Source organism: Macaca mulatta, chromosome 4 (genome assembly GCF_049350105.2).
Source record: "Macaca mulatta isolate MMU2019108-1 chromosome 4, T2T-MMU8v2.0, whole genome shotgun sequence".
Classification (NCBI taxonomy): domain Eukaryota; kingdom Metazoa; phylum Chordata; class Mammalia; order Primates; family Cercopithecidae; genus Macaca; species Macaca mulatta.
Window position 1 is genome coordinate 161,150,996 of NC_133409.1, and position 26,618 is coordinate 161,177,613.

Genomic DNA, 26,618 nt, shown 5'->3' on the forward strand with positions numbered 1-26,618 from the left:
GAGGGCCCTCATCAGAACCCAACCATGCTGACACCTAGATCTCAGACTTTCAGCTTCCAAAGCAATCAGAAATAAATTTCTCTTGTTTATAAGCAATACACCCTTAGGTACTTTGTTATAGCTGTCCGAACTCACTCAGGCAGTCATAAATAAAACAAAGCTCATTTTATATTTGCGAGAGAACATTTAGGCAACTCCTAAAGTACTTCCTTGTCTTTCTGTATTGGGCCTCATACAGTGCTTAAGGATGGTCCCAGTTTCTAGCTATTCTCCCCCAGGATATTGGATATAGTCGGTTCCCCCAAACATCTTGGGTATAAGAGATGAAATTCATCAAATGAAATGTGACAGTTTGATACTTTACCACACAGGAGCTAATTAAAGATGTAATTTCAGACTAGAATAAAAAAATAAAGCAATGAGTTACTTTTATGAGAAGGGGGAAAGTGATAAAACTCTTAAAAGATTTAAAACAGATTATGGGGCATAAACAGTCTTCACGCAGGCCAAAAACGGTGGATATCTTTTCTTAAAGCATAACTCCCGGCAAACTGAAACAGTTTATTACTTAGGTTAACTGTTTTTTTCCTTCCCAGAAACATTATACACACACATACACACACACACACACACACACACACACACACACACACCTGGTGTTCAATGAAATACCAGGTGCACTGTGGCTTTCACTCTGTTTCAAAAGAAAAAAAAAAATCTATTGTCACTCATGGGCTTCAGCCTAGCCTGTCAAGCAGGAATTAAAATCTCTTTAAAAAGAAGCTTTGCGTGGTTCATGTGTCATGCTGACATGAGCTGGATCAGCTTACAGAAGGGGCCAGAGATAAGGCATCCAAAGGAGGTTAGAAGTAAGCAGCCCCCAGAAAAATTTCTGATTTCTTTACTCATCTACCCTCTACCCTCCTTACCCCTCCCTCCCTCCCTCTCGCCCCTTTATAAAAATTGGTTCAATGTGCAATACAGAAGAAAGAGCTATTTCTTTCCCTTTATTAACAACAGCACTAGATTCTGAAATTAACAAATATCTACGTCCTTCCAATTTCTAAGGATCTCTTAATTTTTCTTCGTAAATCATAAAACAAAAAACGTATCAGTTTACCCCACTTATCAGGCCTTAGATTTTAAGTCCAAAGCTACAAGGCCTGTAGAGCGGAGGACTGTTTGGCTTATTTTAAAAGAATACATCAAATATTAGCTGTAAATTGGTCATAAATGGGGCCACTTAAGTCTCTACAGAAAGGAATTGCAAGGACTTGGGATTAAAATTGCAGGAAGCCAAAAGAAAATTGAGGACAAGGAAAGGACTGATGGGTTTGGTGCTATTATCTCTGAGAATACTAAGGACACTGAGGCTTTGAAAAAAATTACATGGGTGACCTTGAGAACAAGTCCAGACTGAGAAGTCAGCTTGGAGTAGCTTCCTGTAGGGGTGGAAGCAGAGCAGGCTGAATTCTTCATTTCCAAATGGATGATGAAGATGTTTCAGATAAGCAGTTTTGATTTCCTTTTAGCATGCGGAGCTGCAAGCTGCACTTCCAAGCAGAATAAATGTCATGCAGCCCTTGTAAAATGCTCCATCTTCAGTAGCTGTGGTTTGAAACTCAGAAATCATCCTAGAGGATTTCATGACTTTGGGGCATATAAGATTGGAAATTAAAAATGGACGCTATGGACTACAGCCTTTGTGTCTTCATCCTCTGTCACTGCACACAGAACAGGAAGCCCTGAGCCATTAAGGAGACCCGACCTATACTTCCTGAAACTCTGCTTCAAAATGAGAACTGGGAGCAGATCCTAGACCCCAGGGAATGTAACTAGTGCAAATTTCTCTACGCTTCAACTTCCTGGAAGATGGATTTACTAATACATTGCTTTAGAGCAGTGGTTCTTAAATTGGTTAATCTCAGGATACCCTTATGAATCTTAAAAAATTCTGAGGCAGGGCACAGTGGCACATGTCTGTAGTCCCAGCTACAGGAGGCTGAGACGAGACGATTGCTTGAGCCTAGTAGACTGAGATTAGCCAGGGCAACATAGCAAGACCTCGTATCAAAAAAATATATAACTTATTGAGGATTTCAAAATGCTTTAGTTCATGTAGATTATATCTCATGATTTAATTTATAACATTTATCATGACACAAATTAAAACTGAGAAATGCTTAATATTTATTACTGCTTAAAAAAGAATTTATGGTCCAGGCACAGTAGCTCATGCCTATAATCCCAGCACTTTGGAGGCTGAGGCGGGTAGATCACTTGAGGTCAGCAGGTCAAGACCAGCCTGGCCAACACAGAGAAACCCCTTCTCTACTAAAAATACAAAAATTAGCCAGGAGTAGTGGTGCGTGCCTGTAATCCCAGCTACTCAGGAGGATGAGGCAGGAGAATCACTTGATCCTGGAAGGCAGAGGTTGCAGCGAGCCAAGATTGCACCACTGCACTCCAGCCTGGGAGTTAGAGAGAGACTCCGTTCCCCCCCCACAAAAAAAGAATTTATAACCCATTACTGTTAACATAAATAATATATTTTTTATAGGGGATAATTAGATTTTCCTAAAACATTTAGTGAGAAGAGTGGTATTATTTTACTTTGCAATTTTTTTAATGCCCAGCATAACTGAAGATAGGTGCATCCAATCTGTTGTGGTATCATGTTTGGTTGACGTGTGTAGAAAACCCATGCCCACACAAATGCCTAGTTGGCAAATACAGGATTAATGAAATAGCCTTTCAGGTCATTGTGGATATTCTTTCTTTGATACTACGCCCAAACTCAACAACTGGAAGTTTATATAGTAATCTGAACATCTATCAGTGAACTTTTCATACTCTGATGTATCAAAGCCCATTAATTTTTCTAGCATTTTGAATGGATCTTTTACCAACATATCATTTTGTAACATCGATCATCGGTTGTTTAGAAAATAGCGACTTGCGGCCGGGCGCGGTGGCTCAAGCCTGTAATCCCAGCACTTTGGGAGGCCGAGACGGGCGGATCACGAGGTCAGGAGATCGAGACCATCCTGGCTAACACGGTGAAACCCCGTCTCTACTAAAAAATACAAAAAACTAGCCGGGCGAGGTGGCGGGCGCCTGTAGTCCCAGCTACTCGGGAGGCTGAGGCAGGAGAATGGCGTAAACCCGGGAGGCGGAGCTTGCAGTGAGCTGAGATCCGGCCACTGCACTCTAGCCTGGGCGACAGAGCGAGACTCCGTCTCAAAAAAAAAAAAAAAAAAAAAAATAGCGACTTGCTGAGTTATATAGCGGTTCTGAATATACAGTGGAAAACTTCACTGTACACTTGTGAAAGAAAAAGAATGGAAAAGACAAATAACATCCTAGTATTATTACGTAAATAGATCAACACTGCAGATCGACTGAAAAGGGACCCCAGGGGTTTATGAACCAAACTTTCAGAACCGCTATTTAGGCCATGGTGGTACCTGAAAACAGTGACTCAACCTGAGAAGGGGGTAGTGGTTGGCCCAGTCATTGGGCCAACCTTTAGGGGTCCTTTTAGGGGACAGATGACATGAAAATAAAACATACCCCCAAATTGACTTTACTCTAAAACACATGAGCTCTATATGGCTTCCAAGCTTTCTTTCAGACACCAGAAAGGTTACGACTCATTGGATTTGACATTGATCTCTAGTGCAAAAGTGCCCAAGTTTAAGCAACAATAATCATGATTTAGGCCAAAATCTAGATCTGAAAATAATATTTTATAACTAGCAAGCCAGAATCATTTACTACCAATGTTTTTGTCTTTACTAAATTCTGAGGTTTAGTGGTTCCTCCAAAATCATTATTTGTTAAAGACCCAGCTACTACTAAGAGAATTTTAGATCTTTAATCATTGGACCCTAACTGTTAACCTATATCTTCAAATGTCAGCTCCTAAACCAGGGACTTAAGTGTCTAGCTTAATACTGTAGCCCCAGTTCCAGCACCTAAAAGTCAATGCCAGTTACCTGTTCAAAGCTCAAAATGTATTTGTAAAATGAATGAATGACTTAGTTTGCATATAAATACCATTGAATAATCTAATGGCAAATATGATGATACTATGTTCACCCTATTGAAAAAAATGAATATAAAATCCAGCACCAGACTCTACAGTATAACTGTATTTTAATGGATGAGGAAAAATAGATGAAGTGTTTATCTGTAAGTCTACTTTAATCAAAAGCCTTTAATTCACAATCATATTTTCAGTGAAGACCTCACGCCCTTTACAAATTCAGATTTCAAAATCACATCCTCACTCTTTTTAATTCAATGAGACGCAGGAAGTAGCTGAAGAAGAATGAATTCCTGCTGTGGTTAGGCTGCTGCTGCAATGCCATTTGATACTTTATGTAAGGAAAATAAATAAATAAATATTCTCCTAATCCTCTAAAGATCAAAATTCTGACAAAGGCTGGGCAAGAAACGATACTTGGACTAAAATACACTCTTCTAAAAGGGTGTGTGTGTGTGTGTGTGTGTGTGTAGTTGCATGTGTGCATGGGCACATGGCCGTGCAGGTCTCTCTGATCTTTGTTACAGCTGCATAAGTGAGTCCACTGTTCTTTCACTAAAAAAGAGAGAGGGGGGCAAGGTATAGAGAGGTGGAAGAGAAGGTTAGCTTTACAAGTGCCCCGATATTTCAGAAGTTTTGATCATTTGGATTATGTAGGTTATTTTTGTTTTTTATAGCCCTGCTTGAAGAGAGAAAAAGTGGGCCTCCTTGGTGAACAGAAGTGACTGTTTGTGCAACAGAATTGATTATCTGTTCAAGATGGCTTATGCTGCAGGACTATAAAAAATTGCAGGTGGCTTTGGTTACAAGGGAGCTATCAGTCATCCTGAACTATTGACACATTTTTATGTACTCTAGTCTCAAATCACTCACTAAGGTTACTTATTCATCCATGAAGTCTAAAATTGGGAGTCCTACCAAAGGGAAAGGGAGAGATTTAAACTGAAAAGTCTACCCTCCCTAGTCCCCTAACGACATCACATTTTAAAGCTTGCAGGAAGGGAAAAGCTAAATTCCCTTAAGCTCACCATCCCAGGGTATCACTGGTGTCCAGCTATCACCTTTGTTCAAATGATAACTGAGAGAGCTATGAATCCCAGGGATTGGGAAAAGCTACTTAAACTCTTTTCACAGCTTTGATTTATGACGGGCCATGAACTAATAAAAATTATAGTGAATATTTATTTTTCTTCCACAGTGCGCTTGTCACTAGACAAATTGCAGATGAAATCAATTCCAGTCTGGTCCCAGGAGCTTAAAAATTGCTAAGCACATGCTAACACTCCCGCATTAGAAGAGACAGTCAGATAACTACACACAAAGCCGAGAGTGCGAATCTCCTTCCAGAAAAGGATAAAACTGCTGCCAGCATGGCTGTGTGATTTCCCTACCACAAGACAGACCTCCGGGGAAGGCCTGCCTGCCGGCTAATGATCAGAGGCAGTAATTTCTAAGCACATAATGCTGGATTTGAGATGAGGCGGCAAATTGTTTTTATTGGCATTATTTTCCTAATATAAAAATTCTCAATCTAGATCTAAATTAATGAATGTTGTTACACCTTTGTTCCACAGTTTCTCTCTTAAATTCCAAGCTCTATGCAACCCCACTTTTTGTCCATTTTCCAAAAACAGCAGGCTTTCCCTGGGACTCTATGATATTCAACTGAGCAAATGAACCATTCTGCAAAGTGTTTTTCCTCTTTCCCTCCCTTCTACTGTCCAGTATTTGGGCATTCTGTAGCTTATCAGAATCTTTATCTAGCAGAACCTTGATCAAGCAAAAATTCGGACAAGAAGGGGTAAAATCAGTTGTTTAAAAAAAAAATGAAACCATAGGGAATAGAAGAACCCATCAAAAATGTTATGGTATAACATGTTCTGTTTATTTTGTTTTTCTTGGTTATTACTGTCTCAAAATACATTATTTGTAGAGTTAGCTATTATTCTATGGAGTAGTCAGAGGTGAAATGTACTGAAATCCATGTGGATTTTTGTAAGAGAAAAAGGAAGAACACCTCTTGACAATAAAATCAATGATAGTCGGTTTCTACTTCTATGTTGCTATGAACTTTATGTCTTTATGCCTATTTCTGGCACACTCCCCAGGATTTTCCATTCATTCATTCATATATTCAGCATGTAATACATGTTAAACATCGTATTAGATCACAGAAATAGAAGTCTACAGAAATCACGGTTCCTGAACCCAAAAAGCTCAATGTAGTAGTGAGTTTAGGTGTTCAAAACATTTTAAATTAAAAAAATAATAATGAAAAAGAGGAAGGTTGGGAGTGGAAGAAAGAAAAAGGAAAGAAGGGAAAGGAAAAAGGAGGAAATCACAACAGTAAAGTGGAAATATACACTTACCAGAAAGTAAAAACAGGAGGGAATCGCGGAGAACATTCTAGGGCAGGAGGATGTTTGAGAGGAGCTGCAGGCCAGACTTGGCTGAGAGTCACAACTGAAAGGAGTCATGGACAGAGACGCTCACCAACTCACCTGTTGAGTTAGGAGGGTGGGAATGCAGGAAGGACAGAGGCAGGAAACAATAGTTTGGAGAACTTCTGTCCCAGGCTTGAAACCCTCTTTAAGACAGTCCTCTCCATCACCTTTCACATCTTCACAGTCACCAAGTCCTGACTTTTCTGGCTTTGAAATCTTATATCAGCCCCATCTTTTCTCTTCCTGCTGGTTCCATTGCAGTAGGGGACTTCCTTATGTACTGTGCACTGCTGAGGTGGCCCCCAACCGTGCCCTGTGCTCTACGGTCTCCACCAGCCACCAGCATCCCACCTATACTCTACTGTCTACACCATCTTCTGAAAATTGCACTTGGCATGGCCAGTTGTCTTCAGGTGAAAATCCCAATGCACTCACTCAGACTCAGTTCATGGACCCTTATAATTAACAACCATCTCATTATCAAAGTTATGCTTCAGCACTTGGCTCCATTTTAAGGTAGTGACTTCACTGCCTGACAAATGGACAAGGCTATAAAATAGAGACCACTGGCTGGGTACGGTGGCTCACACCTGTAATCCCAGCACTTTGGGAGGATGAGGCGGGCAGATCACCTGAGGTCAGGAATTCAAGACCAGCCTGGTCAACTTGGTGAAACCCTGCTTCTACTAAAAAATACAAAAATTAGCTGGGCGTGATGACGCATGTCTGTAATCCCAGATACTCGAGAGGCTGAGGGGAAGAAAATCACTTGAGCCTGGGAGGTGGAGGCTGCAGTGAGCCGAGATCACGCCACTGCACTCCAGCATGGGCAACAGAGCAGGACTCTGTCTCAAAAATAATAATAATAAATAATAAATAAAATGGGACCATTAGATTAACTATCTTATAGGGTTGAAAATTAAATAAGGATGTATGCACAAACAGAGGACAGTGCCTGGCACTTTGTAAGCCCTTAATGAAAGGCGTGGTAGGGGGAGAGGAGGAGGGGAAGGAGGAGGAGAGGAAGGAGGAGAGGAAGGAGGAGGGCGAGTAGTTTGTACTTTTAGATTCTCCCATAAGATTGCCCTGCCTCCTTCTCATTTCCTCTCCTCCTCAAAATGTCCAATAATAATCTCAACTCCATCACAAAGCTCTTTTCAGCCCATAGTAATGCTCCCTTCTGGGAGCACAATTCAGTACTAATTTTATCCATTCATTATTAACCCTGCCAAAATTTAATTCTCCTCCTAACGGAATCCCTGCACTTAAAGGAAGAATAACCATCCTCTCCGTTTACCCAAGCAAAATGATCACCACTCTTCATTCCACAAACGGATTAATCTCAATATTAACCTGTTAAATTGCTCTCAAATACCCCCTTCTTTTCATTCCCATTTTCCAGAATATTCACTTAACTAGACGTAAATTAATACAGATTTACTTTATTCACTAATTAAAATTATAGATAAGTCTCCATGGAGAACTTAATCATGATATTTGACATCACATGACTGTTGTAAAGATTAAATGCAATAATATGAGTAAAATTTGTAAACTATCTTTAAATGCAAACATATGACATAACATTGAGGTGTTTTCATTATGGCTATAAAAAATGTCCAGTAGCTCGATCAAAAACTTCTGATAAACAAGAGTTCAAGATGGCGCAGGTTAACAGCAAGTTGGCATCTGAAATTATTGAACATAGTATCAAGGTATCAAAACATGTAGGATTAGAGCGCCTTAAAGAAGTACTTCAACTTCTACTTCAATATAATGGACTAGATTAGATCAGACCAACCTTCCCAACAGAGAACTAAAATAACCAGGAAAAAAAATCGTTAAAATAGCCTCTGCTTGAAGGCATTAGAGGACTATCAAGGCACAATGATTTGAAAGGTCATGACTGTAGAGAGAAGGGAGCCTGACATTTGACTTCTCTTTAACCCATTTGCTGACTCTATTGCAAACAGTGGAAAACTAAGTTGAACAGGTTTATTTCAGCTTCCGAGAGCAGGACAGGCAAAAATTAGAGTTCATAGCCTGCTAAGAGAAAATGGCCCTATAACCCCCACTTTCAGCTGTGATTCCAAAGTGCTAACCCAAAGGAGTAAGCAGAAACCAGAAGCAGCCCTCACAAAGACTAAAGCCCACCTTCAGAACAGTTTAATCCCTACACAGATCAAGGTGATCCGTCCTTGGCCTATCCACCCCCCAGAAGAAAAGGAAATCCCCTATAGAGGAAAATAACATCACACATAGGTAAAAATCGTCTCTATACTTTTAATACACAATGCCCAGCATACGTGCTTACAAAAATAAGAAACTTATCTTACACGATAAGAATTTTGCTTACAAAAACAAGAATTAACCAAAAAGCAAGAGAAAAGTAAGAAACAACAGAAACAGACCCATAGGGAAATAAGATACTGTGGTTAACAGAAGGGGACTTAAGTATAAACTGTGATTTATATGTTTAATAAATCAGACAGCAAAACTAAAGGATTCCATGTAAAATGAACCAAAAGGGGCACTCTGTAATTTGAAATATAACCACTGGTAGGAAAATATTCAAAAGATGGGTCCAGCAGCATATTGTATACAGCTAAAGAGATCAAAGAAAGATGGATAATATGTAAGAAAATATCCAGATTAAAGCATGGAGAGAAAAACAGAAAGTAACATGTGAAACATAGTTTTATACACATTTAATTCAAATCCCAGAAAAGAGAAGAGAATCAGGTAAAAGCAACAGTAAAGGGATAACAGCAGAGAATTTTCCAAAATAAATTTCTCCAAGCCACAAGTAAAAGAAGTGCTACAAATACTGAGTAAGGTAAACAGAAGGAAATCTACACCTAGAACAGTATAGTTCAAAGACAAATGAAATCTCAAAACTGCTGGAAAAGAGAACATTTTTTAAAGCTGCCGGGGATGGTAGTGCTTATGGGAAGAGAGTTTCAAATATAAGACTCTCAATGGAAACATGGTAGCCAGAAGGTTTGATATCAGAAATGGTATCTTTAATGCACTGAAAGAAAATAATTTCCAAGAATTCTATGACCAGTGAAAATATTTCTTAAAAATAAAGGCAAGATAGAGTCCTTTAAATAAAGTCAGAGGGATTCTATCACCAGAATACCCGAACAGAAGAAATTCAAAAAGAAGCTTTTAGGCAGAAGAAAAATAATCCCAGATGAAAGCTTGTTGTACCATTCTTCCTGCAATGAGTGTTTTTAAGTAGATGTGAAAAGATCAGATTATAGATCTGAAGACTGACGAATACCTTTAGGCTTCTGCTTGATCTGTCCTGTTCAGTATTTGCTTAAATAACTTGAAGGGCATTTAATAGAAAATAAACACAGAACATGTAGAAGTGTTAATATGTTCACTAATTTTTAAGATTCAAAAATATGTTCCAATATACCATAAAAACTAAATAATTCACCTTTATTGAAAAATATTTTAGGATTTGAAGCTCTATATTTACCTACATCTTTCCTCAGAATAGTCTGCATTCCAAACCATCAAATCTCCGTCCTTCTCTCAAGATCTATTTTAAGTTCCCTTAACATTTATTTTTCATTTATTTTGTACCTATTTTTGTCTATGATAAACCAGGCACTGTGTTAATTTTTAGGGCAGGAAGATAGCTCACACTCATTATCTTCTCAGTATAAAATCTGCCTGGCTATTTTTCTTGATTACACACAACTGAATGTATTCTAGTCCTCTCTAACTCCTAGAAGGCCCATGATGGTCATTTATTTTGGTTGTTGGTTTTTTAATCTTATCTCTACACCACAACCTCCCTGAGATTCATGCATCGATGATCTATCTACGTCACTTAGCACCACATTGTGCACATCAGAACCACTGAATCAAATCTTGACAGAAGGAAACAATAGGCCCCAACTCACATGATGGGGTTTAATAAAGACAAATGGAAAATTCCTCATTCAAGTGTTCGAGAATGAGCCACAGGGTTAGGACACAGTGGCTCACACCTATAATCCCAGCACTTTGGGAGGCCAACGTGGGAGGATTGCTGGAGCCCAGGAGTTCAAGGCCAGCCTTGGCAACATAGCAAGACTCCATCTCTACAAAAAATTAAAAAGTTAGCTGGGCATGTTGCCACATGCTGTAGACCCAGTTATTCAAGAGGCTGAGCAGGGAGAATTGCTTGAGCTCAGGAGTTTTAGGTGGCAATGAGATATGATCACACCACTGCACTTCAGCCTAGGCAACAGAGTGAGACCCAGCCTCAAAAAAAAATGAATGACATAAGCATCGGGTGGGAAGGCTCTGGCTTGTGATAAGGAAAAAGAAAAATCTCAACATTTCAGCTAAAAAGCTCAATATATTTCACTTCATATATATATATTTTTTTTAATTAATTAAATTATTTATTTATTTTGAGACAGGATTTTGCTCGTCGCCCAGGCTGGAGTACAGTGGCACGATCTCGGCTCACTGCAATCTCAGCCTCCCAGGTTCAAGCAATTCTCCTGCCTCAGTCTCCCAAGTAGCTGGGATTACAGGCGCCTGCCACCACATCTGGCTAATTTTTTGTATTTTTAGTAGAGCAGGGTTTCATCATGTTTGCCAGACTGGTCTGGAACTCCTGACCTCAGGTGATCCACCCACCTCGGCCTCCCAAAGTGCAGAGATTATAGGCGTGACCCACCACACCTGGCCCTCAAATGTATTCTTTAGGTTCTTTAGGTTGAATCTCACTTTTAATGGCTTAGAACAGAATTAGCTCACATAAAGCCATCTTTTGTTCAAACACCCATAGAAACTAACTTTACCTATGCAGTCTGGTCATGGTCTCAAAAGACTTCTCAAAAGAGCACTGAAGGCAAAGCCACACCCAATGAGAAGTGGCACTCAATAGAAAATCTCTTAGTCATGCGGCATCTGAGGTCTGGATCATCCTATGCCCCCTCTTCTTTCCTTTCATTCTGATTTGTGAAATAATGCTACTTTGGCCCAGGTTTCTGCCACTTCCCAACCAGTTCTAAATTTTCTTTGTTAAAATTAGTTTGTGCTCTACTTTCTTGGTTATCTACTTAAACTTCTGGAGATAAAACTGTTTGAATAGCAAGTCCAGGTTTTACTACATGCTGTTTTTAGCAAGAAAAGAGATTCATTGCAATGGTCTGGACATTGCAGGTCTCGCCTCCTTAGTCTGGTTTTACTATGTTAAGTTTGTAATTCAAGCTTTAAAAAAAAAATCAGACAAAAACCACTCCATCTGACTTGGCTTTCTAGGACACAACTACTATAATATCACTTCTTTCTCTTGCCCTTTTATTCCTCCCCAAATGCTGTTCTCAGTGCTTCTCCTTTCAGGTTTATGTTGTTGTTTTTTTAATGTAGGTGCATTCCTCCTTCACAAATGAAAGAGAGTCGCCGTAGTAGAATAGACAGAATCTGGGGTTGAAATTTACACAGCCTTAGGTCTAATCCACATTACCAGTGTTAGATGTCTATATGGTGTTAAGCATGTTGCCAAGATACTTAGCTTTCCTGGTCTCAGTTTCCTTATCTCTGAAGTGGGGCTAATAATATTAAATTATCAGGATTGTTTTCAGAATAGACCTAAATAAATTGAAATCTCTGTACATGGTATCTGATATGGTAGAAAGATAGGTACTTACATACATTTGTACACACATATATACATACATGTGCGTACCCCTCTATAGGTTCTTTCATTACCATATCCAAGAAGGAGTACCTCGGTATCGGTGCTTTCTAAGCAATTAAATTTACCTCTACTATAGTAATTTCAAATTCCCTTTCTAAAAGCCAAGCGCTGCATATGCCTTAAATATCTGAGTCACAGGCCAGGGGCGGTGGCTCACGCCTGTAATCCCAGCACTGTGGGAGGCCAAGGCAGGTGGATCACCTGAGGTCAGGAGTTCGAGACCAACCTGACCAACATTGTGAAACTCCATCTCTACTAAAAATACAAAATTAACTGGGTGTGGTGGCACATGCCTGTAATCCCAGCTACTTGGGAGGCTGAGTCAGGAGAATCACTTGAACGCAGGAGGCAGAGGTTGCAGTTGAGCCTAGATTGCACCACTGCACTCCAGCCTAGGCAACGAGAATAAAACTGCTTCAAAAAAAAAAAAAAAAAAAAAATCTGAGTCCTAAGTCCTCATCTCTTTCACCTTGACAGTTCTTCTAGCAGTTTTGGGCATGTCCTAGGGTGGCTGTCCAGAGATCATTCTTGTTACCTTCCCACTACTGCAGTTTCCTCACGGCCTCCCTTCCCCACTAAATACACACAAATGTGGGTTTATAACCTTGAGGATTAAAGTGACATTCCCTTCCAACATGCATGCTTCCTGTTTTTTCCTGAGATGCATCCCATCCATATCCATGACTCTGTCACTTTTATATACAAAGTCCTGGTCTATAAAATCATATCCTGTTCTTGGCATCATTTACAAAGGCAGTTGTTCCTTTTATACACCCTTTGTCCTCTATCAAAGTTACAATATTGACTCTCCTATCTTGTTTAAAAAGTGAGCTTGGGCAAGTGCAGTGGCTCACACCTATAATCCCAGTGCTTTGGGAAGCTAAGTCAGGAAGATCACTTGAGCCTAGGAGTTCAAGACCAGCCCAGGCAAAATGACACAGGCTCTATTTCTTTAAAAAAAAAAACTTAATTAGCTGGGTATAGTGGCACATACTTGTAGTCCCAGCTACTTAGGAGGCTGAGGCAGGAGGATTCCTTGAGCCCACGAGTTCAAGGCTGCAGTGAGCTGATCACACTACTGCTTTCCAGCCTGGGGGACAGGGGGAAAAAAAAAAAAAACATTGCCAAGAATGGAGTACAGACAGCACAGGTACTGAGATGTTCTGTGCACCACCTATCACAGAGTGGGGACTTAGAACTGTAAACCATCAATCCTTCATACATACATACATATCCCCGGTCTTGGTCATCACCATGGGAAGAGGCTTCATGGTGCCTAAAGTCAGAAAATCATAGAAGCCTTGACATTATAGGGCAATGTGATCAAGTTGTAATTGTATATAAAATATTTATGGAGTTTAACAGCTAGCAAAATAATGCCACCAACAACCAAAGAGTAGCAAGTCAAGATCTATTGTTAAATAATTACCTCAAATTTCAGTGCTTCAATTAAAACTACGCAATAAGGTTTTTGTTGTTTTTTGTCTATTTGTTTGTTTACAAACAGGGTGTTTGTAGCCCAGACTGAACGCAGTAGTACAATAAGCTTTCTGCGGCCTCAAACTCCCGGGCTCAAGTGATCCTCCTGTTTTAGCCTCCTAAGTAGCTAGGGCTACAGACATGCGCCACGATGACTGACTAATTTTTTAATTTTTTGTAGAGATGGGACTCTCACTATATGGCTCATGTGGTCTGGAACTCCTGGCCTCAAGTGATCCTCCTGCGTTCGCCTCCCAAAGAACTGAGATTACAGCATGAGCCACTGTAATCTGGATCCGATAAGTATTTTAAAAGAGTATACTGAGAGAAATCTGGTGGTTTTTTTCTACCTATCCTGCTCACATTCTACGAGAAAATGGAGAAACTGGATTTTAAATAAGGAAAAACATTATGGTTTGTTCTATTAATAGCATGAAATCCCCAACTTGTAAATACTATATGGCAGATACATTCAGGTGGAGTCATTTACAAGCAAAGTCCCACAATCCATTTCAGTAGGAAATTATTTTATTATACCAAAAAGTCTCATTACTCTGGTAGCCCATTAGGGATGACCACATTCTTATAAGGCAAAAACAAGCTTTTTTCAACTAGAGAGCATTTCTTTTTTACTGAGTGCTTACTCTATGCTAGATCATGTTGTAAGTACTTTACACCCATGAATGCATTAACTCCTAACAACCACATGAGGTAAATTATTATCCCCATGTAATGAACAAGGAAAGTGAGACACAGAGAAATTAACTAAGAGTGACTAAAGGACACCCAGCTAATAGGTGACAGAGCAGGCATTCAGTCCCAAGTCTTACATTCTTATACTCAGCCCCATTGTCTTATACGCAACCCCGAAGTTGCTCTAGAAGCTAGTTAAGTCATCAATGTCCCCTGCACAATACTGGGATGACAAGATCTCAGCCCCCAGGCTCCACACCAATGAGGCAGTGTTCCTGGTGAGGACAGAGAAAGGATTCAATGTTCCTCTGAAAAAATTCCCCCTCATGTCCCTCTGTAACACAGCACACCCTCCACCCTTCAGGCTCCCGCCATGCCTGGGGATGGATGAGGGGCTAGTGAGGGTTACATTTCTCTCACACCACGTTCTCAAGCTCATGAGTGAGTCTAGAAGCAACTGGGGGCTACCTTATATGAGAATCCCTCTCCTCTATTCCTCAGAAAGCTTAAACTTTCTTTGTTTTTTGTTGTTGTTGCTGGTTTTTTGGTTTTTTGGTTTTTGTTTTTTAATTTTTTTGAGACGGAGTTTCACTCTTGTTTCCCAGGCTGGAGTGCAATGGCACGACCTCGGCTCACTGCAACCTCCACCTCCTGGGTTCAAGTGATTCTCCTGCCTCAGCCTCCCAAGTAGCTGGGATTACAGGCATGTACCACCACGCCCGGCTAATTTTGTATTTATAGTCGTGGTGCAGGTTCTCCATGTTGGTCAGGCTGGTCTCAAACTCCTGACCTCAGTTGATCCACCCACCTCGGCCTCCCAAGGTGCTGGAATTACAGGCATGAGCCACCACACCCAGCCAAAGCTTAAACTTTCTTAGAGTCTGGCAGAGAATCTTCTAGCTCATTCACTTCCATTTCTGATGCAGTACACATGCTGAATTTTACAATTCAGGCTCTAGGAAATATCCCAGTTCCTTGACTTGCATGAGAGTTACACATATGTTTGCTTTGTGATAATCCATCCAGCCATACAATTATGTGCTCTGTGTTTTTCTATATGTATGTTATACTTGAATCACATTTTAAAAGTATATATATTTGAGCCCCAAAACCGTATGCCAAAAAAAACTTTAAAAAATATTTTTAACACTTCATCTTTGACTTAAACCATTTGATACTGATAATACAATAACCAAGAGGCAGATCTTTGAAATGCCTCTTAATACTTAAAAATATTAGCCGAGCTAGTATATAAACAGAAGTTTAGATCATCAAAGTTCCTTAAATGGCTTAATCTTCTGCCTCCCCTAATTCACACAGCCCAAAATCCAACATAATACTTGCTGTACTCTGAACATACCATGTGTTTTCACACCTGGAACGCCCTTCATCTAATTCATTCAATGAACGTTTATTTAGTCAAGAAACACAGTTGAACACAACGAGGCAGGCTCTGCCTAGTGGGAAAAACAGATGTCATTCAAATAGTCATGCAAATAATGTAAAAGTGCAGCTGGGATAACTGCTCTAAAGGTGAGATACTTGATGAGTGAACATTTATAATAGAGTTGACTTAGAGAAGTCACACCTCCCTGAAAGAGTTAACAAGGGGTCTAGCTCCTAAAGGATTGAACCAGGTAAGAGAGATGGAAGAAGTTTTCCACGCAGAGGGCCCTAGGTAAGAAGGAGCTGGTGAAAAAGAGGAACCAAAGGTGAATACGAATGTGCAAAGGCCCTGGGGTATGAAGATGCTGGTGAATGAGGAGCCACAAAGAGGCAACATCCTTCTCTCCTTTCAAAATCCTTCCTCTTCCTTCACATACTGCTCAAATGTAACTTCCTCTGCGAGGCTGTTCTCTCTTCTCCATTCACCCTGTAAATTGATATCCCTCCCACCATTGTGGCATTTCTTCTATTCTTCTGTTAGCACTTAGCTCACTGTATTGCAATTATCTGTTTATACATCTGTCTCCCTCACTAGACTGAGAATCCATGGAGGACAAGAGCAATAAAGTATCATCTTTGTGTCTCTCTGCATCCAGGGATGAACATATTTTAAATGCTCACTAAGTGTTATGAGTGAAACAGGACAACTTAACCAAGCCACGCACACCCAGACATAAACATTTTACCTTGAAAATGTATTGCCTACTTGGTGAGTTGTCCAAATTCCTTGCAAAGACTCAGCTGTAAAGTAGCAACTTTTTAAAAAGCCTTTTTTCCCCCAACCTTAATGAATCATAAGGTGTTATTTACTTCAGCATCAGAACCATCTGCCTAGACTTTGTTAGCACAACGTAATTCGCTTTATAAATATCACACAATTATCTAATTTCTAAAAGTCTCTGCATGCTTTGAAAGGTGTTATTTTGGAAACAAGTCCTGGCCCATCCTAGGGAAATTCCCAAACCAGCATTGTAATTGCTAAGTATATCTACAGAAGCATTGAAAGGCCGGAGAGGAAGCATAAATCCCGTGCGCTGTCCCGGCTGTTTGGGGCGCTGACAGCTGGCATGGGTGGGGTCTCCACACACCCCATCACAGCTGCAGTCACCTGGCTGCTTGCACTTACAGGTAATAATTCCAGAGCACAGCAAAGCCAGCACTCAGCTCCCCTTCATCCGGACAGCAGCCCCTCTGCCCCAGCTGCTGCTGCCTGCCTGCCTGCCTTGGAAGGACTCGCCGGGCAGAAGCAAGAAGGATTACAGAACAGTGGCAGGCTTGTCTGCTGGCCTTTTTGCTGATCCCTCCAAATGGGAATAGCAGCCTCCACGGTTTTCCTTACATGGTGTCAGCAACTCCATTGCAGATTCTCCTCCCACCTCCAAATCCAATCCCACCCTTTTAGGGAGAGGAAAAACAATGAAATCAAGATTAGGGTATTCCTGTTGCAACCCAATCCTCAGGCTCTCTGGCTATTTGATACAGGGTTGTCAGATAGGGCTCTGCCCCTCCAAGGTCTATCTGTACCTGACATCTTTATAGGATTACAGAGGAGGTTTAGCAGTGGTAGGGGTGGTAATTTAAAACTGCACCTCCTGGAGCTGTTTATGAATACAAGCAGATGTGAGCTTATCATTCCCATGCTCACAGGCACACTCCTGGAGAAGGCCGTATCCCTGAGAACTGCACTCACTCACCGCACTGCACACTTCCTCCTTCGACTTGTCTCATCTACGAAGGGGCAGGATGTGGACTGCCTGGGAAAGGAGCCCTTTGCCAGCCCAGTCATATGGCTGCCCTTTGATCTCTTCCCACCAGACTGGGTTACTTTGTGGGCTGCTGTGTGTGTATGTGCGTGTGTGTGTGTGTTTAATCTGGCCTGTGTGGAAGTTTGTACTCTATTACAGATTTCCTGCCTTTCTTCATCTCTATTAATTATAAAATCTCTTGGGAAAAAGGAAAGGGTTCTATGAAAGAAAGGAACAGAACCCATCATGGAAAGCTGGGCCAGGTTCTGAGGAGGGAGGGGTTGCGGGCTGCACCCCAGCCTCAGTGGTCTGTCTGGTTCACTGCCAATGGGGCTACATTCGAGTTTGTTTCACAATTCCACAGAACTTACACTGTCTTGCTCTTAGAATGGAAGCTGCTTGTCTTACACAGTCGGGGACTCTTCTCTTTCAAAAAGGACTGAGCTTAGGGATAGACTGTAAGCAGGTAAAGTCAGACTAGTCAGACTTCGGTGGGCGAAGGCTTCCCTAGCAACCCTTGTCTGAGCTTCTGTCCCAAGGTCCATCCTCAGAGGCCTGAACACAGGCTTCCCATATACCTCCCCTTTCTAAGGAAAAGGACATCCCTAGTGTCTTAGCCTGTTCCTGCTGCTTTCACAAAATAACTAGACTGAACAATATATAAATAATGGAAATTGGCCAGGCATGGTGGCTCACACCTATAATCCCAGCAATTTGGAGGCCGAAGCAGAGCATTTTTTGGGCCCAGGAATTCAAGACCTACCCATGCAACATAGTGAGACCCGATCTCTACAAAAAAATTAAATCATCAGCCAGGCATGGTGGCGTGCGCCTGTGGCCCCAGCTATTCAGGAGACTGAGATGGGAGGATCACTTTACCCCAGGAAGTCGAGGCCACAGTGAGCCACGATCACTGCACTCCAGCCTGGGTAACAGAAAAAGACCCTGTCTCTAAATACAATAAAGTGAATAAAATAAATTAAATTAACAAGAAATTGATTGATCACACTTCCTGAGGTGGGAAGTCTAAGATCAAGGAGCCAACAGATTCAGTGTCAGGTCAGGGCTGGCTCTCCACTTCACAGATGGGCCTCCTTGCTGCGTTCTCACAAGATACAAGGCAGCTCCCTTCAACCTCTTTTGTAAGAGCATGAGGGCAAAACTCTTGTGACCTTATCATTTCCCCCGAAGGCCCCACCGCTTAATACCATACTACCACATTGGGTATTAGGTTCCAGTACATGACTTTTGGAGGGACACATTCAGGCAACAGCACCAAAGGGAAGAGCAGGATAAGGCGGTCTCCTCCAGGGGCCCTTTCTGAAGGCCCTGTCCCTACTCTCCTCCTCCAAATAAGTGTCCCTCCACACCATGTGCTCGTGTTCCATGTACATGCTTTATTCGGGGCATTTATCACCCTTTTAGGAAAGTATCAGTCATTCCCAACAGCATGTAAGACCCCAAAGGGCAGGAAATGGGCTCTGTTAACCCCCACTCCTCCTGACCTTAGCCCAGTATCTAGCACATGGTCGATACATGTGGATAAACAGAATTTCCAGTCATTTGGCTGCAAACATGAAGCTTCAAGTCAAAAACGCCAATTTTTCATTAGTTTATTTCAAATACCAAAGAGCTTATGTATTAAATCAACCAATATTTATTTAGAAATTATTATGTGCTAGGACTGGTCATCATAGGTCCACTTGAACCCATAAAAGTAGCCCTGCTTGGTTCTAAAACCTCTTTATCTCCCCCTTAATGTATTTGGTTGTTGTCAACATTTACTGAGTGGCTCTATCCCTCACCTTTAAACCCTTTCAAATGAAATCGACCCATCCGTGCAAACCAATTCTGAGCCCCTGAGAAAATGCTGAAGGGAAAATGCCCCACGTTTCATGTGACCCACTTGCCACCCCGACACTCACTTGTTCTCGGCTTTTGTAGTTCTATGACATTGCACATAAGCTCACATAAGCCTTGGCTGTGGCTCCCCGGGTGAACGGCCCCATCTCCACTCTCCTCCTCCACACCATGTTCTCATATTCCATGTGCATGTTTTATTCAGGGCAATTATCACTCTTTTAGGAAAAGAATCAGTCACTCCCAATAGCATGTAAGCCCCCAGAGGGCAGGAACCTGGCCTCATTAATCTTCATTTCCTCTGACCTTAGACTTTCTTGACTGAACCCAGCTTTCTCTAAGTTCGAGTTCAGCACTCCTGCAGGCACAACCCAGCAGCCCTAAAGCTCTGTGCACTATAAACACAAAACAAAGGTGGGGGAAGGTTATATGTCTCCAAGAGCTTACATGTCTCTGAAATGTTGTCACATCTCTCCTCATAGCTGAAAGCGTAAAGAAAGCTAGGACCTCAGGCTCCATAGGATCATATTTAACAGAATAAAAAAAAGGCTTAGCAATAACTTAGAGTACTCATCAGATCAGTTCACCCATGAATCCAGCCCATGGGAACTAAAACTCCTTCAAAAGAGTAATATCTGTGAGGTATACAGTTAGTATCCAATGCTGCTATCTCAATAGCATGGTATCAAAAAAGTTACAGATTAACAAGGCTAATTTCTCAGGAGCATTTTGCAAAAAAAGGCAAATAAGCTGTTTCCTGGAAAAAAAATGTATGTGTGTATGTTATGGTCCCACACACCTTAAAATCTAGAGTTGGAGGCTTTGCTTATCCTATAATTGAGGTGTCAGCAAATGTTTCTGTTAAGGGCATGATGGCAAATATTTTCAGTTTTGTGAGCCATACAGTCTCTGCTTCAGCTGCTTAGTCACATGCTTACAGCTCAAAAGCAGCCACAGACAGTACAGAAAAGGCTGGACCTGGCTGTGTTCCAACATAACTTTCTTTACAAAAACAGATGATATAAGCAGGAGTTGAATTCATCAACATTAACAATATTATTAAATTGTGGAAGGTCCAGGTTTCAATAATCCTATCTTAAGCATAGTTTTGTCTGCTAGCACCGAAGTTGAGCTAAAAACAACTCAATTGCCATGGGCTAGTCTCAGCAAAGGAGCACATGCAACAATGATCTTTTGTGTCTGAAGACCATGCCTCAGAACTGCTTGAAAAGTGTCCAGCATCAATAGAAGGAAATGCATGTTTTCTCTTTAAAGTGAGCTTGAGTCTTAGGAAACTGCATATGTATGTGAGCCAGTCAAACAGGTTGGAGATACCCAGGTGGTATGAACTCAAGTAAGGTAACTAGTTCAGTTAGAAATCAAAGCAATGATTCTAACCTGCATATAAACATCTTAGCTGATCTACCCAGTCCCACCATATTCACTCACTCACTAGAACACCAAGCGAGGTATGGAGATAAAAATATTTAACAACTGGCGCGACGCGGTGGCTCACGCCTGTAAGCCCAGCACTTTGGGAGGCCGAGGCGGGCGCATCACAAGGTCAGGAGATCGAGACCATCCTGACCAACATGGTGAAACCCTGTCTCTTCTAAAAATACAAAACTTAGCCGGGCATGGTGCCGCACACCTGTAGTCCCAGCTACTTGGGAGGCTGAGGCAGGAGAACTGCTTGAACCTCGGAGGCAGAGGTTGCAGTGAGCCAAGATCACGCCACTGCACTCCAGCCTGGGCGACAGAACGAGACTCCATCTCAAAAAAAAAAAAAAATTAACAGCTAAAGTACATATCTGAAAAAGATTAGCACTGAACAGGATCTTATGGGCCAGCTGGGGGAAAAAACACTCTAATTCATCCAAAGAAATTGAGGTACAGCGGATTTGTCACTTGCCCAGTATCACAAAGCTAGGACATAGGGGAGGCATGACCATATGACAGTAAACTATTAGTTCTAAGAAGCAGCAACCATGCCTGCTATGGCTTCACATTGAATTTTCTGCCTCCACCACACCTCCTGGAATATATCAAGGAATTAAGAAATATTTGCTGAATAAACAAAGAATTAATGAAAAAAGCAAAAATGAACCAGATCTCCTTCCTGTCAAATATTGTGTGGACGAATACATTCACTGTTCAAAAAGACTATGCTATTTGTAATTTTCTTCTTGATGTTGAATTGTACATTGGGTTCTTCAGACGCCACAATAAACTGCTGAACTAATGTGAGTGGCCTAAAGGAGGGGAAGTGCCACTCAAGGCAACTACGGTAATTCCGTCCTAAGGAATTTTTTACACACGATGAGAATCGGTCTGGAACATCAATGATGTCTTTATCTTCAACTACTACACACAGAGGACTCAGTCTGAGTGTACTAATACTGTCTGCCCAGGTTTTCCCAGGACTTGCCAAATGTAAGCCTGATTGCTTAGAGAGGTTGTGGCTTATTGCACATTATCCACACCCACTCATCCATCACCGTGAGACTTCGTGGTATACAAAGCAAGCTCCTCCGCGCAAGGGTTAGGATCTACTCTCTGACTATTCCTAGCTGGCGCCATATGTTGGCTTCCTGACAACAGACAGGACAGGTGCTGTCCCAGGAGACACTGCTGCAGAGAGAGGTTCCTACTTGACCACCATAACATCTGAAGTACCTAGCCCAGCTCCACAGTTGAAGGTCAAGTGGAAATGACCTGCATTCCTTCCACAGGTGTTGGCCTTTTAAAAGGAATGCAGACTTTGAGCTCCATTTATGTTTTCAAAATATTGCTTTTTCTTTGAACTAACATGGAATGTGTAACTTTATCCACAGACTGTGCAATTTTACAGCCACCCAATTTCTAGGATATGACTCTTCAATATCTCAACTATTTTTAAAAATCCTTAGAAAATCCTACTATCAAGATCTAGAAAATAAAGGTTCTTCCTTTTTTCTTTAAAAAGCTACATATAAATATGGGTGGGTGGGTGGGGGTGTATGTGTGCCTTTATGCATATATGTGTGTATTTTGTTGGTGTTTTTTGTTATTTGGGTCTTTTTTCTTAGGATGACAACCTTAATTTAAAGTGTCAGATTATTGAGCAGCCATTTCTGACCCTCCTTTCTATGTCTGCAACACTGACTATTTAGCATAGGCCATTAAAGAACCAGAAATCATTCAGGGTAGGAAAAGGTCCTACTCCTTAATCACTTAGTCTATACAACAACACCAAATATGTTTGGATAATTTACAAAAATTCTACAAATTTTGCCAATGGCTGAAAAACAATTTTAAAAATTATGTTAATTAATTACATCAATTAAAAGATTTAAAATACATAACCTCTGTAAATAAAGATTTTAGAGAACACCTCGGTTCTCTGGCTGTGCTGATATAATACTCTTCTGGAACTATTAATAATACCTAACTCCCCCAAAATTTTGTAATACTAAAAAAAAACACAAACATAAGAAACTTTTCATTTTATTTCACATATATATGATTTTCCAGGGTGGAATACACACATACATATACCTTTATAGAACTGAAATGCCAAATTCAAAACATCTATGAGATAAATTCAGACATCTGAAGGGGGTTTCCCACAATTACATTTGCAGTGTTATCAACAAAATCGGTTTATTTTAAGATTGCCTGCCCAATATATAAATTTCCCTTTGTGTTTGAAATACTTTTATCAGATAAGATAGCTTTTGTTTAAACTGCTATTTTCAGAATTTGCTTTGGGGGTTTTGAATGCACACAGTGGAGTAACTTGAGATTTCCTACCCTGCTTTAAAATGTGTTTCTTCTGTCTGTTTGTATTTAGTAATTTCCTGTCAAATAACCTCACATAATTAACTTTCCTTGCTCCAACCTACTTCTTTTTTCCTATTCCTACTTCCTGAGGACAGTAATAAAATGCTGATTACATTCGGCTGTTATCTGCCTTTCCCTCCTTCTCCATCCCCCTTTCTCTCCCTTTGTGGAAGCCCTCATGCAGGTTTCAGCAGTTCACGGACAAAGAAAGACCTGGAACAGGAAGGGAAGCAAACCAGACTGCGGGAATTCCTGATCATCTTTTTTCTTTTTTTTTTTTTTTTTTTTTGAGATGGAGTCTCGCTCTGTCGCCCAGGCTGGAGTACAGTGGCGCGATCTCGACTCACTGCAAGCTCCGCCTCCTGGGTTCATGCCATTCTCCTGCCTCAGCTTCCCGAGTAGCTGGGATTACAGGCTCCTGCCACCATGACCAGCTAATTTTTTGTATTTTTAGTAGAGACGGGGTTTCACTGTATTAGCCAGGATGGTCTCGATCTCCTGACCTCGTGATGCGCCCACCTTGGCCTCCCAAAGTGCTGAGATTACAGGCGTGAGCCACCGCGCCCAGCCCTGATCATCCGTATTTACTGGTAATGCTATTGCATTAATGGGTAATGCTATTGCTGAGGTGGGCCCAGTAAGTAGTAGATGTGCTTTGTTTTTTTTCCCTAAAATTCTATGAAATGCACAGACCAAATCCCCACTGCACTGTTCCGATGCATGTAGGAATGCCTCCCTTCTCATTCCCGATCAAGGCTTGAGATGGCTGGGAAAAGGAGTCATGCTAGGGTAGGAAGAATGCCCACTAGGGTTTACGGAATTCCACTGACAGACAGAAATAGAAATTAAACCCAACTATTTTTCATATAGTCTGTATACTTTGATCGAATTCATCTTTCCTTTCACACTAATTGTATACTTTGATCGAAATTAAGCAAGTAATTCACTAGCTCTATTACCTGTGCATTCCAAACACACACTTCCAAACACATGGCATGGGGGGAAAAGCAAAAAATGTTGTGACTCCATTAAATATTAATTTATTTTGAGACAGGGTCTCACTCTGTTGCCTAGGCTGGAGTGCAGTGGCATGGTAACAGCTCACTGCAGTCTTGACTTCCAGGGCTCAAGCGATCCTCCCATCTCAGCCTCCCTAGTAGCTGTACAGGAACATGCCACCATGCCCAGCTAATCTTTTTTATCTTTTTTTTTTTTTCTTTGAGATGGAGTCTCACTCTGTCACCCAGGGTGGAGTGCAGTGGTGCGATCTCGGCCCACTGCAACCTCTGCCTCCTGGGTTCAAGCAATTCTCCTACCTCAGCCTCCCGAGTAGCTGGGATTATGGGCATCCGCCATCACGTCCCACTAATGTTTTGTATTTTTAGTAGAGACGGGGTTTCACCATGTTGGCCAGGATGGTCTCGTTCTCCTGACTTCGTGATCCGCCCACCTCAGCCTCCCAAAGTGCTGGGATTACAGATGTGAGTCACCGTGCCCAGCCAAATTTCTTTTATCTTTTGTAGAAACAGTTTTGTCATGTTGCCTAGGCCGGTCTCAAACTCCTAGGCTCAAGTAATCCTCCTGCCTCGGCCTCCTAAAGTGCTGGAATGACACAAGTGAGCCACCACACTTGGCCCAAATTTTAGTATTAGAATCATACATTCAGCCGGGTGTGGTGGCTCAAGCCTGTAATCCCAGCACTTTGGGAGGCCAAGACGGGCAGATCACGAGATCAGGAGATCGAGACCATCCTGGCTAACATGGTGAAACCCCCTCTCTACTAAAAAATACAAAAAAAAACTAGCCAGGCGAGGTGGCGGGCGCCTGTAGTCCCAGCTACTCAGGAGGCTGAGGCAAGAGAATGGCGTAAACCCAGGGGGCGGAGCTTGCAGTGAGCTGAGATCCAGCCACTGCACTCCAGCCTGGGAACAGAGTGAGACTCCGTCTCAAAAAAAAAAAAAAGAATCATACGTTCAGAACATAGTGACTGATTGTCTTCACATAGATCAGGGTGTCCTAGCGCTACTGAAATATTCAACTCAATAATTCTTTTTTGTGCAATGCTGTCCTATACATTGTAGGGTTTTGGTTTTGGTTTTACCCTAATACTATGAATATACAGGCCTCAATAATTCTTTGTTGTGGGGGGCTGCCCTATTCATTGTTCTGTAGAATGTTTAGCTATATATATAGCCTCTACCCACTAGATGCTAGTTTTACCTTCACCTACCCCATTCATGACAACCAAAACTGTCTCTAGACATTGACAAATGTCCCCTGGGTGAAATAAAATCACCCTCACTGAAAAATGCTGATATGCATTACACTCAGGGAAAAGAACCTGCTTCCTTACACACAAACCAAGTTGTAAAAAATCTAGCTACTTCATCGTATAAAGAATTCAACCTTGTAATTCCAGAAACGGCCTCCGTTCTGACCACTAAATATTTGAAGAAGTAAATGATGGTGACTTCATATCATGAATATGCCTTGAGTTCACAAGTGGCATACCCTACTGTTCCAAACCTATTGCAAAGGGTAGAAGGGAAATCCCAAGAATCAAAAATTATAAACCTCATCGTGGACCAGAAACAGACCACAAAGGCCATCTGGCAGGACGAGCTAAGCCACAGGTTGCTGGAATCCAGAGCTTGAGCCAATGGTGCCTGGAGTTTGATACCTGATGGGCCTGTGGGTATAATTTACACCAAGCAGTTTCACTCCAGGGTGCATGCCTTAGAGAAACTCTTGAAGCACATCAGTTGGCATACACAAACAAGAGTGTTCATAATGGCACTGCTCCTGATAGGAAAAATCTAAACCACCAAAAGTCTACTTATGAGAGAATCAGTAAATATGTTGTAGTATATGCAAATGATGTAATATTATCCATAGCTGTAGTAGAAAAACTGCTGCTACAGGTAACACTAAGTCTTAGAAACATGATTTTGAATAAAGGGCAAGTCACAAGGTGACAGTATTTTTTATGAAGTTAAACATAAGCAAATCTTAAACCTATTACAGTTATTTTAAAAACCCATTGAAACCCATTTTTGAAAACCTAGTATGTATGTTTTTGAAGGCAAAAGAATGAGAAACACTATATTCAGACTAGTGGTTACCTCTGGGAAGGAAGCAGGAGGTTTTTATACATGTAGAGTGAACTCTATTGGAAATGTCTATGGTGATTCACTTACTATTATAGTTCATAACATACCTATAGTTTGTAGGTGTATGTTCATGTGTGTGTATTTGTGTACCTTCATACATATCAAATATTATATAACCATTTTATAATTTTTCTTCCAGGAAAAAGTAAAAAAAGACATAAGAAAAATGATGGTAAACTGGAAACAAAAGCAAATATT

The 26,618-nt window shown here is 41.2% G+C and overlaps 1 protein-coding gene across 19 annotated transcripts in view; it reads right to left on the bottom strand.

The window, feature by feature from the left end:
* Nucleotides 1–26,618, bottom strand: part of LOC106997839 (uncharacterized) — a 547,605-nt gene that overhangs the window by 236,886 nt on the left and 284,101 nt on the right. The window contains exon 1 of one of the 19 annotated variants that reach the window (XM_078001346.1): nucleotides 16,950–17,085. The exons of the other annotated variants lie outside the window; for them this stretch is intronic. The gene's annotated coding sequence lies outside the window, so the exon portion shown is untranslated. Of the gene's footprint in view, nucleotides 1–16,949; nucleotides 17,086–26,618 lie in introns of those variants that run through there. 19 annotated transcript variants of the gene reach the window in all.